We start from the raw sequence: 13,921 nt of genomic DNA on the forward strand, positions 1-13,921 counted from the left end.
GCATGCCCTCTAAATGAAATTACCAACAGTAGCCAATAGGATTACACACAAATGCATGCACGCACACAAATGCATGCACGCACACAAATGCATGCACACACACACACACACACACAGAGGTGCAATGATTGTACAATCGCTACCCATCTTTGCTGTGCGGAGTCCCTTCAGGACCATAAGAGTAGAAAGTAGTCCTATGCTAAACATAACACCATAGTAACAAAAGCCATGACATGAACTATACTGTGCTAGAGCAATAAACTCAACAAAAAAATATGTTTTAACTGTCACTATCCATACGGGTAACTTGGAAGGTATTTAGTTCTCTGAACACACAGAGGATGAGGACTTTTTTATTTGACGTTACACTAGAGGTCGACCGATTAATCGGAATGGCTGATTAATTAGGGCCGATTTCAAGTTTTCATAACAATCGGAAATCCTTTTTTTTGGACACCGATTTGGCCGATTTTTAAAATATTTTTTAAGATAGCTTTTTTTACACCTTTATTTAATCTTTATTTAACTACGCAAGTATGTTAAGAACACATTCTTATTTTCAATGAAGGCCTAGGAATGGTGGGTTAACTGCCTCGTTCAGGGGCAGAATGACAGATTTTTATCTTGTCAGCTCAGGGGATTCAATCTTGCAACCTTACAGTTAACTAGTCCAACACTCTAACCACCTGATTACATTGCACTCCATGAGGAGCCTGCCTGTTACGCAAATGCAGTAGAAGCCAAGGTAAGTTGTTAGCTAGCATTACATTTATCAATCATAATCACTAGTTAACTACACACATGGTTGATGATATTACTAGTTTATCTAGCGTGTCCTGCGTTGCATATAATCGATGCGGTGCGTATCGTTGCTCCAATGTGTACCTAACCATAAACATCAATGCCTTTCTTAAAATCAATACACAGAAGTATATATTTTTAATCCTGCATATTTAGCTAAATGAAATCCAGGTTAGCAGGCAATATTAACCGGGTGAAATTGTGTCATTTCTCTTGCGTTCATTGCACGCAGAGTCAAGGTATATGCAACAGTTTGGGCCACCTAATTTTACGTAATTATGACATAACATTGAAGGTTGTGCAATGTAACAGGAATATTTAGACTTATGGATGCCACCCGTTAGATAAAATACGGAACGGTTCCGTATTTCACTGAAAGAATAAACGTCTTTTTTTCGAGATGATAGTTTCCGGATTCGACCATATTAATGACCTAAGGCTCGTATTTCTGTGTGTTATTATGTTATAACTAAGTCTATGATTTGATAGAGCAGTCTGACTGAGTGGTGGTAGGCAGCAGCAGGCTCGTGAGCATTCATTCAAACAGCACTTTCATGCATTTTGCCAGCAGCTCTTCGCAAGCACAGCACTGTTTATGACTTCAAGCCTATCAACTCCCGAGATTAGGCTGGTGTAACCGATGTGAAATGGCTAGCTAGTTAGCGGGGTGCGCGCTAATAGCGTTTCAAACGTCACTCGCTCTGAGACTTGGAGTAGTTATTCCTCTTGCTCTGCATGGGTAACGCTGCTTCGAGGGTGGCTGTTGTCATCGTGTTCCTGGTTCGAGCCCAGGTAGGAGCGAGGAGACGGACGGAAGCTATACTGTTACACTGGCAATACTAAAGTGCATATAAGAACATCCAATAGTCAAAGGTTAATGAAATACAAATGGTATAGAGAGAAATAGTCCTATAATTCCTATAATAACTACAACTTAAAACTTCTTACCTGGGAATATTGAAGACTTATGTTAACCTCTTAAGTCGACCCTCTACTTTTTTGAACATTCTGTTACAAATCGCGCAACATTTCAGCGCCCTGCTACTCATGCCAGGAATATAGTATATGCATTTGCTTAGTCTGTGTGGATAGAAAACACTCAGACGTTTAAAAAACTGGTTAAATCACTGCTGTGGCTTTACCAGAACGGCATTTACATCGAAAAGCACAGGAAAAACTGATCACTGAAAATGGGAAAATATATCCATGCGCTACTTTAACCCACTGATAAACGTGAACCACAATTAATTGACTGAGGTTGCAGTACCTACAGCTTCCACACGGTGTCTAGAGTCTTGTCATTTCCCTTCGAGTTTTTTCTTGGTCAAACACATACAGGACACCGTATCTCCTCCGGTCTAGGACCGGATATTTTCGTTGAGTTTCTAGCCGGACATTTTTCCAGACGGACAGCTAATGATCTTTACATCGCCTCCTGATGAATTTTATCGCTTATTAACGTTTACTAATACCTAAAGTTGCATTACAAACGTATTTCGAAGTGTTTTGTGAAAGTTTATCGTCGACTTTTTGAATTAAAAAAAATGACGTTACGTTTTGAAACGATGTTTTTTTCGTTTATCACACAGTCTACATATAACGATATCTAGGCTTTATATGGACCGATTTAATCAAAATAAAGACCCAAATAGTGTTTATGGGACATCTAGGAGTGCCAACAAAGAAGATGGTGAAAGGTAATGAATGTTTTCTATTTTATTGTGCGATTTGTGTAACGCCGAAATGCTAATTATTTTGTTTACGTCCCCTGTGGGTCTTTTGGGGTGTTGCATGCTATCAGATAATAGCTTCTCATGCTTTCGCCGAAAAGCATTTTCAAAATCTGACTTGTTGCCTGGATTCACAACGAGTGTAGCTTTAATTCGATACCCTGCATGTGTATTTTAATGAACTTTTGAGTTTTAACTAATACTATTAGCATTTAGCGTAGCGCATTTGCATTTCCAGAGCTCTAGTTGGGACGCAAGCGTCCCGAGTAGAAGCAACAGGTTAAAAGGAACCACCAGCTTTCATATGTTCTCATGTTCTGAGCAAGGAACTTAAATGGTAGCTTTCTTACATGGCACATATTGCACTTTTACTTTCTTCTCCAACACTTTGTTTTTGAATTATTTAAACCAAATTGAACAGGTTTCATTATTTATTTGCTAAATTGATTTTATTTATGTATAATATTAAGATAAAATAAGTGTTCATTCAGTATTGTTGTAATTGTCATTATTACAAATATATACAGTGGGGAGAACAAGTATTTGATACACTGACGATTTTGCAATTGTGAAATGCAAATTAATTACTTAAAAATCATACAATGTGATTTTCTGGATTTTTGTTTTAGATTCCGTCTCTCACAGTTGAAGTGTACCTATGATAAAAATTAGACCTCTACATGCTTTGTAAGTAGGAAAACCTGTCAAATCGGCAGTGTATCAAATACTTGTTCTCCCCACTGTATATAAAAATCGGCCGATTAATCGGTATCTGCTTTTTTTTGTTCCCCGAATAATCGGTATCGGCGTTGAAAAATCATATTCAGTCGACCTCTAGTTTGCACACCTCAGACCCTCCAGGCTTGGGATTTCTACCCTCCCCAGTCCCTGCAGAGCAGTGGCAATCTTACCTTGCAGGTCCTCTTTAGGCACCGCATCCCTCTGTGTAGCTTGGCTGGTTCTGGACCTGATCACACAGGCTCTGTGTAGCCATCTGAGGAATGCCAGATGTTGTCTTTGCTGTAGTGGTCAGGAATGTGGTCGATGTTCTAGACGGTTTGGTCGATGGCTGTTTGACGCAACACCCTGTGGTCGACCGGGTCGTCAGCGTTCTGGTTGACAGCGGTGTGGTCGTTGGCACTATGGGTGGTGGCGGTCTGGACAGTCTGATCAAAGGTGGTCTGGGCATTCTGGTCAGTGGCGGTCTGGACGGTCTGGTCGTCGGTGGTCTGGACGGTGGCAGTCTGGTCGTCGGTGGTCTGGACGGTGGCAGTCTGGTCAACGGCGGTCTGGTTGGCAATGGTCTGAACGATGGCAGTCTGAGCTGCTATCTGACGGAGGTTGGCACGGAGTGGTTCAAATCAAATCAAATTTTATTTGTCACATACACATGGTTAGCAGATGTTAGTGCGAGTGTAGCGAAATGCTTGTGCTTCTAGTCCCGACAATGCAGTAATAACCAACAAGTAATCTAGCTAACAATTCCAAAACTACTACCTTATAGACACAAGTGTAAGGGGATAAAGAATATGTACATAAGATATATGAATGAGTGATGGTACAGAGCGGCATAGGCAAGATACAGTAGATGGTATCGAGTGCAGTATATACATATGAGATGAGTATGTAAACAAAGTGGCATAGTTAAAGTGGCTAGTGATACATGTATTACATAAGGATGCAGTAGATGATATAGAGTACAGTATATACGTATACATATGAGATGAAAAATGTAGGGTATGTAAACATTATATTAGGTAGCATTGTTTAAAGTGGCTAGTGATATATTTTACATCATTTCCCATCAATTCCCATTATTAAAGTGGCTGGAGTTGAGTCAGTGTGTTGGCAGCAGCCACTCAATGTTAGTGGTGGCTGTTTAACAGTCTGATGGCCTTGAGATAGAAGCTGTTTTTCAGTCTCTCGGTCCCAGCTTTGATGCACCTGTACTGACCTCGCCTTCTGGATGATAGCGGGGTGAACAGGCAGTGGCTCGGGTGGTTGTTGTCCTTGATGATCTTTATGGCCTTCCTGTGACATCGGGTGGTGTAGGTGTCCTGGAGGGCAGGTAGTTTGCCCCCGGTGATGCGTTGTGCAGACCTCACTACCCTCTGGAGAGCCTTACGGTTGTGGGCGGAGCAGTTGCCGTACCAGGCAGTGATACAGCCCGCCAGGATGCTCTCGATTGTGCATCTGTAGAAGTTTGTGAGTGCTTTTGGTGACAAGCCGAATTTCTTCAGCCTCCTGAGGTTGAAGAGGCGCTGCTGCGCCTTCTTCACGATGCTGTCTGTGTGGGTGGACCAATTCAGTTTGTCTGTGATATGTACGCCGAGGAACTTAACTTACTACCCTCTCCACTACTGTTCCATCGATGTGGATAGGGGGGTGTTCCCTCTGCTGTTTCCTGAAGTCCACAATCATCTCCTTAGAGTGTGAGGTTATTTTCCTGACACCACACTCCGAGGGCCCTCACCTCCTCCCTGTAGGCCGTCTCGTCGTTGTTGGTAATCAAGCCTACCACTGTTGTGTCGTCCGCAAACTTGATGATTGAGTTGGAGGCGTGCGTGGCCACGCAGTCGTGGGTGAACAGGGAGTACAGGAGAGGGCTCAGAACGCACCCTTGTGGGGCCCCAGTGTTGAGGATCAGCGGGGTGGAGATGTTGTTGCCTACCCTCACCAGCTGGGGGCGGCCCGTCAGGAAGGCCAGTACCCAGTTGCACAGGGCGGGGTCGAGACCCAGGGTCTCGAGCTTGATGACGAGCTTGGAGGGCACTATGGTGTTAAATGCCGAGCTGTAGTCGATGAACAGCATTCTCACATAGGTATTCCTCTTGTCCAGATGGGTTAGGGCAGTGTGCAGTGTGGTTGAGATTGCATTGTCTGTGGACCTATTTGGGCGGTAAGCAAATTGGAGTGGGTCTAGGGTGTCAGGTAGGGTGGAGGTGATATGGTCCTTGACTAGTCTCTCAAAGCACTTCATGATGACGGAAGTGAGTGCTACGGGGCGGTAGTCGTTTAGCTCAGCTACCTTAGCTTTCTTGGGAACAGGAACAATGGTGGCCCTCTTGAAGCATGTGGGAACAACAGACTGGGATAGGGATTGATTGAATATGTCCGTAAACACACCAGCCAGCTGGTCTGCGCATGCTCTGAGGGCGCAGCTGGGGATGCCGTCTGGGCCTGCAGCCTTGCGAGGGTTGACACGTTTAAATGTTTTCCTCACGTCGACTGCAGTGAAGGAGAGTCCGCATGTTTTAGTTGCGGGCAGTGTCAGTGGCACTGAAAAAAGTTATTTAGTCTGCCTGGGAGCAAGACATCCTGGTCCGTGACGGTGCTGGTTTTCTTTTTGTAATCCGTGATTGACTGTAGACCCTGCCACATACCTCGTGTCTGAGCCGTTGAATTGAGATTCTACTTTGTCTCTATACTGACGCTTAGCTTGTTTGATTGCCTTGCGGAGGGAATAGTTACACTGTTTGTATTCGGTCATGTTTCCAGTCACCTTGCCCTGATTAAAAGCAGTGGTTCACGCTTTCAGTTTCACGCGAATGCTGCCATCAATCCACGGTTTCTGGTTTGGGAATGTTTTAATCGTTGCTATGGGAACGACATCTTCAACGCACGTTCTAATGAACTCGCACACCGAATCAGCGTATTCGTCAATGTTGTCGTCTGACGCAATACGGAACATATCCCAGTCCACGTGATGGAAGCAGTCTTGGAGTGTGGAATCAGATTGGTCGGACCAGCGTTGAACAGACCTCAGCGTGGGAGCTTCTTGTTTTAGTTTCTGTCTGTAGGCAGGGATCAACAAAATGGAGTCGTGGTCAGCTTTTCCAAAAGGAGGGCGGGGCAGGGCCTTATATGCGTCACGGAAGTTGGAATAGCAATGATCCAAGGTTTTTCCAGCCCTGGTTGCGCAATCGATATGCTGATAAAATTTAGGGAGTCTTGTTTTCAGATTAGCCTTGTTAAAATCCCCAGCTACAATGAATGCAGCCTCCGGATATATGGATTCCAGTTTGCAAAGAGTCAAATAAAGTTCGTTCAGAGCCATCGATGTGTCTGCTTGGGGGGGGAATATATACGGCTGTGATTATAATCAAAGAGAATTCCCTTGGTAGATAATGCGGTCTACATTTGATTGTGAGGAATTCTAAATCAGGTGAACAGAAGGACTTGAGTTCCTGTATGTTGTTGTGGCCACACCACGTCCCATTAACCATAAAGCATACGCCCTCGCCCCTCTTCTTACCAGAAAGATGTTTGTTTCTGTCGGCGCGATGCGTGGAGAAACCAGCTGGCTGCACCGTCTCCGATAGAGTCTCTCCAGTGAGCCATGTTTCCGTGAAGCAAAGAACGTTACAGTCTCTGATGTCCCTCTGGAATGCTACCCTTGCTCGGATTTCATCAACCTTGTTGTCAAGAGACTGGACATTGGCGAGGAGAATGCTAGGGAGTGGTGCACGATGTGCCCGTCTCCAGAGTCTGACCAGAAGACCGCTTCGTTTTCCCCTTTTTCGAAGTCGTTTTTTGGGGGTCGCCGGCTGGGATCCATTCCGTTGTCCTGGGTGAAAGGCAGAACGCAGGATCCGCTTCGCGAAAGTCATATTCTTGGTCGTACTGATGGTGAGTTGACGCTGCTCTTATGTTCAGTAGTTCTTCTCGACTGTATGTAATGAAACCTAAGATGACCTGGGGTACCAATGTAAGAAATAACACGTAAAAAAACAAAAAACTGCATAGTTTCCTAGGAACGCGAAGTGGAGCACCTTACCAGCAAGGGAGAAATCCCTCTGGTGAATAGATGGCGTGATCCACTACTCACTCTCATCCAGCTGCTGCTACATGCTGTCCAGACATCTTTTCAGGCCCAGGATGTGGTTCCGGAGGATCTGCTTCTCCCATGAAACCGCTAGGGTTGCGTGCACCTCTAGGGGCGTCAGTTGGGTATGGCAGTCACCATACACTAGCTCAAGACCAAAACATTTAAGTAGGCAACAACAAAAAAGTACACAAGTTTTGTTTAAGTAGTGCGCCAATTGCTTTGAATTTGATTGTAAGCCTTGTAGTAATCTGACAGCCAGGGGTTAATTGAATTGGGAGGTGGTGGAGCCCTCCTTTTTGCCCAGTAGGCCAGAGAAATGTTGCTTTCATGTATTAAGATGAAAATAAACACAACTTGCTATTTCGATTATTTCCCCAAAATACAGTGCCGTGAAAAAGCATTTGCCCCCTTTCTGATTTTCACTATTTTTGCATATTTGGACACTGAATGATGTTGTTATCTTCAACCAAAACATTAATGTTAGATAAAGGGAACCTGAGTGAACAAATAACGCCCTTTTGATGCTTATTTCATTTATTTAATAAACAATGTTATGCAACACCTAAAGCCCCCGTTTGAAAAAGTACAGTGCCTTCGGAAAGTATTCACACCTCTTTACTTTTTCCACATTTTGTTGTGTTTACAGCCAATAAAATTGATTACATTTGGATTGTGTGCCACGGATCTAAACACAATAATCCACAATGTCAAAGTGGAATTTTGTTTGTAGAGAATTTTAGGAATAAATACAATATTGAAAGTTAAATGTCTTAAGTCAATGAGTATTCAACCCCTTTGTTATGGCAATACGTATTCAACCCTTTTGTTATGGCAATACGTATTCAACCCTTTTGTTATGGCAATACGTATTCAACCCTTTTGTTATGGCAATACGTATTCAACCCTTTTGTAATAAGTACAGCAATAAAAATGTGCTTACAAATCACATAATAAGTTGCATGGACTCATTCCGTGTTCAATATTACTGGGTAACATGATTTTTGACTAACCACCCCATCTCTGTAAAACACACATTCAGATAATGAATTAAGGTCCCGCCGTCGTGCAGTGAATTTCAAGCACAGATTCACACAGAGGTTTTTCAATGCCTCTTAAAGAAGGGCACCGATTGGTAGATGTGTAAAATAAAAAAAGCAGAAGCTGGACATCCTTTCTCGCATGGTGAAGTTATTCATTTGGCTTTGGATGGAAGGAAGGAAGGAAATCACTCAGGGATTTCACCACGAGGCCAGTTATAGAGTTGAATGTCTGTGATACGAGAAAACTGAGGATGGATCAACAACATCGCAGTTACTCCACAATAATAACCTGAATGACAGAGTGAAAAGAAGGAAGCCTGTACAGAACACATACACTGCTCAAAAAAATAAAAGGAAACACTAAAATAACACATCCTAGATCTGAATGAATGAAATATTCTAATTAAATACTTTTTTCCTTACATAGTTGAATGTGCTGACAACAAAATCACACAAAAATGATCAATGGAAATCAAATTTATCAACCCATGGAGGTCTGGATTTGGAGTCACACTCAAAATTAAAGTGGAAAACCACACTACAGGCTGATCCAACTTTGATGTAATGTCCTTAAAACAAGTCAAAATGAGGCTCAGTAGTGTGTGTGGCCTCCACGTGCCTGTATGACCTCCCTACAACGCCTGGGCATGCTCCTGATGAGGTGGCGGATGGTCTCCTGTGGGATCTCCTCCAAAGACCTGGACTAAAGCATCCGCCAACTCCTGGACAGTCTGTGGTGCAACGTGGTGGATGGAGCGAGACATGATGTCCCAGATGTGCTCAATTGGATTCAGGTCTGGGGAACGGGCGGGCCAGTCCATAGCATCAATGCCTTCCTCTTGCAGGAACTGCTGACACACTCCAGCCACATGAGGTCTAGCATCGTCTTGCATTAGGAGGAATCCAGGGCCAAATGCATCAGCATATGGTCTCACAAGGGGTCTGAGGATCTCATCTCGGTACCTAATGGCAGTCAGGCTACCTCTGGCGAGCACATGGAGGGCTGTGCGGCCCCCCAAAGAAATGCCACCCCACACCATGACTGACCCACCTCCAAACCGGTCATGCTGGAGGATGTTGCAGGCAGCAGAACGTTCTCCATGGCTTCTCCAGACTTTCATCTGTGAAGAGCACAGGGCACCAGTGGCGAATTTGCCAATCTTGGTGTTCTCTGGCAAATGCCAAACGTCCTGCATGGTGTTGGGCTGTAAGCACAACCCCCACCTGTGGACGTCGGGCCCTCATACCACCCTCATGCTGGAGGTCATTTTGCAGGGCTCTGGCAGTGCTCCTCCTGCTCCTCCTTGCACAAAGGCGGAGGTAGCGGTCCTGCTGCTGGGTTGTTGCCCTCCTACGGCCTCCTCCACGTCTCCTGATGTACTGGCCTGTCTCCTGGTAGCGCCTCCATGCTCTGGACACCACGCTGACAGTCACAGCAAACCTTCTTGCCACAGCTCGCATTGATGTGCCATCCTGGATGAGCTGCACTACCTGAGCCACTTGTGTGGGTTGTAGACTCCGTCTCATGCTACCACTAGAGTGAAAGCACCGCCAGCATTCAAAAGTGACCAAAACAACAGCCAGGAAGCATAGGAACTGAGAAGTGGTCTGTGGTCACCACCTGCAGATCCACTCCTTTATTGGGGATGTCTTGCTAATTGCCTATAATTTCCACCCGTTGTCTGTTCCATTTGCACAACAGCATGTGAAATTTATTGTCAGTGTTGCTTCCTAAGTGGACAGTTTGATTTCACAGAAGTGTGATTGACTTGGAGTTACATTGTAAAATGTCCATCCTAAACACAAAGCGTTATGTTTCAGGGTAAATCCAACACAATATATCACTGAGTACCATTCTTCAAATTTTAAAGCATGGTGGCGGCTGCATCATGTAATGGGTATGCTTGCCATCGGCAAGGGAGTTTTTTAGGATAAAAAACGGAATACAGCTATGAGCACAGACAAAATCCTATAGGAAACCTGGTTCATTCTGCTTTCCAACAGACACTGGGAGACAAATTCACCTTTCAGCAGGATAATAACCTAAAACACCAAAGGCCAAATCTACACTGGAATTGCTTACCATTATGAATTCAGGTTGTAACACAACATGTGGAATAAGTCAAGGGGTATGAATACTTTCTGAAGGCACTGCAATTGCCCCCTTACACTCAATAACTGGTTGTGCCACCTTTAGCTGTAATGACTGCAACCAAATGCTTCCTAGAGTTGTTGATCAGTCTCTCACATCGCTGTGGAGAAACTTTGGCCCAAGATTCCATGCAGAACTGCTTTAACGCAGGGACATTTGTGGGTTTTCGTGCATGAACTGCTCGTCTCAGGTTCTGCCACAACATCTCAATCATGTTAAGGTCTGGACTTTGACTTTGAAATTATTATTTTTTTAAATGTAGGAAGTCAGTCGGGGCCTCACCTTACTGTTGTGAATTACATTAGTAGAATGTACAAGGTGCACAGTGGCGTATACTCATGGAGTCAAGGGAAGCCAGGCTTCCCCCCCAAAAAAATGTACCATGAAAAAACAAAACAAACAACAACAAAAAACATACTAAATAATGTATCTTTCATCTCTCTGTGTTTCATCATTTTCCTTCAATTCACAAGAGGCTGAATGTATCTCACCAGAGAAAGCATCCGAGTGAGTGAAACAGCACCCCCCTGTCTATGTACATGTAACCCATCTTTATTTTTTTTCTTACCTTTATTTAACTAGGCAAGTCAGTTAAGAACAAATTCTTACTGACAATTATGGCCTACCAGAAGGCAAAAGGCCTCCTGCAGGGTTGGGGGCTGGGATTAAAAATATTAAATAAAAATATAGGACAAAACACATATCAGGACAAGAGAGACACCACAGCACTACATGAAGAGAGACCTATAAGACAACAACATAGCATGGCAGCAACACAGGAAAATTTAGCACGATACTGTAGCAACACAACATGACAACAACATGGTAGCAACACAACATGGTAGCAGCACAAAACATGGATGATTTCTGATGCTGTCTGGTCAAAAAGAGTATAATATTGTTGCCACCCGTACTATTGAATGCAAGGGAAGTCAGCGAGTATTTGGCCTCCCTTGGTAAAAGAAAACTACAATAAAATCCAATCAGCCTTGAGCTAAACTGTGTGAGCTCAACTGTGAATGGTGCTGGCTCACCAAATAAAATAAAAAGTGTCAAGGGAAGCCAGTTTGGATTTGGCTTCACTCCAATCACATCACATCAAGCCAGACATTTTTGACAGTAATTGTTTTTGTTTGTTGTTGTTGTTGTATCACGTTGTATTGTTGTCCTCAGGTGGGTAGCTAGCTAAAGTTGGCCCTTTCATAAATTATGCATAGATGGAGATAGGGGTGTGGACTTCTGGTTTTACTTAATTCCATCATAGTGGCCCACTCAGTAGGCTGGATTAGGTGGCCACCTATGGCAGCAGATTGACGAGGGAGGCATTTTCTGAGCTAAACTGCCAAAGTCACACATCCAACAACACATAAAACCTAACCTAATTCTGCCAAAAAACAATGAAAATTTCTCTCATCCAGGGGCATATGGACTTTTTAGGTGAGGATGCCGCCCTTTGATGAGCAGTGCCCACTTTGTCAAAGGCAGGGGTGCAAAATATTTAGCTTGTCCATTCCCAGCAGACCTCTCCAGGGCGCTGTTGGAGAGACTCATCTCTGTAGCGTTCCAGCAATGTTCTGTCAAACAAATAATGTAACATAAATCATGAAGCAGATATAGGATATGGTAGAAAGAGTATGTGGCCTTTTCTGTAGCTTACAAGTTGGAGATAAAATGTATAACAATGTAATGAGAGACACTTTTTACATCATGCAGGTTTCTCCCATCAAATAGCCTAACCTGAATGGTGCTCAATCAAATAGAAAGTGAGCTGTCATGTTAACAGACAACATATCCTAAAAAGAGGACAGGTCAAAGTAAAAATGGACAATCACAACTGTTGTCCAGGATTTTCTCCCAATGTCATAATCAGTGGTTCAAATCAAACCACATTTTATTTGTCACATGCGTCGAAGCTTGGCCCCAGTGACCTACTGGGCTGTACACAGTATCCTCTGTAGCGCCTTATGGTTGGATGCCAAGCAGTTCCCATACCAGGTGGTGATGCAACCGGGCAGGATGCTCTCGATGGTGCAGAACGTTTTGAGGATCTGGGGATCAATGCCAACATTTTACAGGGGAAAAGGTGTTGTCGTAACCAACATGTAGTAACCAAAGAAAAGTGTTAAACAAATCAAAATATATTTTAGATTCTTAGAAGTAGCCACCCTTTGCCTTGATGACAGCTTTGCACACTCTTGACATTCTCTCATCCAGCTTCACCTGGAATGCTTTTCCAACCGTCTTGAAGGAGTTCCCACATGCTGAGCACTTGTTGGCTGGTTTTCCTTCACTCTGCAGTCCAACTAATCCCAAACCACCTCAATTGTTGAGTCCAGGTCATCTGATGCAGCACTCCATCACTCTCCTTCTTGGTAAAATAGCCATTACACAGCCTGGAGATGTGTTGGGTCATTGTCCTGATGAAAAACAAATTATAGTCCCACTAAGCGCAAACCAGATGGGATGGCGTATCGCTGCAGAATGCTGTGGTAGCCATGCTGGTTAAGTGTGCCTTCAATTAAAAATATATCACTGACAGTGTCACCACCAGCAAAGCACCCCCACACCTCCTCCTCCATGGTGGGAATCACACAAGCGGGGATCATCCGTTCACCTACTCTGCGTCTCACAAAGACACAGCGGTTGGAACCATATATTTCAAATGTGGACTCAGACAAAATGTTGGTCTCTTCTTATTGGTGTCCTTTAGTAGTGGTTTCTTTGCAGCAATTAGACCATGAAGGTATGATTCACTCAGTCTCCTCTGAACAGTTGAGGTGTGTCTGTTACTTGAACTCTGTGAAGCATTTATTTGGACTGCAATTTCTGAGGCTGGTAACTCTAACTTATTCTCTCCAGCAGAGGTAACTCTGGGTCTTCCTTTCCTGTGAGACCCAGTTTAATCATAGCACTTCATGGTTTTTGTGACTGCACTTGAAGAAACTTTCATAGTTCTTGAAATGTTCTGCATTGATTTTGTCTTTAAGTAATTATAAACTGTTGTTTCTCTTTGCTTATTTGAGCTGTGCTTGCCATAATATGGACTTAGTCTTTTGCCAAATAGGGTTATCTTCTGTATACCAACCCTATCTTGTCACAACACAACTGATTGGCTCAAACGCATTAAGAAGGAAATAAATTCCACAAATTAAGTTTTAACAAGGCACACCTGCCAAGCCGCACTGCTTCTTGACACACTGCTCACTTAACCGAGAAGCACCAATGTGTTGGAGGAAGAGATGGCACCAAAAAACATGGCTGATGTTTTACATTCTCCCAACCAATTTTTTTTTGTGTAACTTAGTGTACATAATGTCTCTTATTACCGAAAATAACTTCTGGACATCAGAAAAGTGATTACTCACCACGG

Source organism: Oncorhynchus nerka, linkage group LG13, assembly GCF_034236695.1.
Source record: "Oncorhynchus nerka isolate Pitt River linkage group LG13, Oner_Uvic_2.0, whole genome shotgun sequence".
NCBI classification, from domain to species: Eukaryota; Metazoa; Chordata; class Actinopteri; order Salmoniformes; family Salmonidae; genus Oncorhynchus; species Oncorhynchus nerka.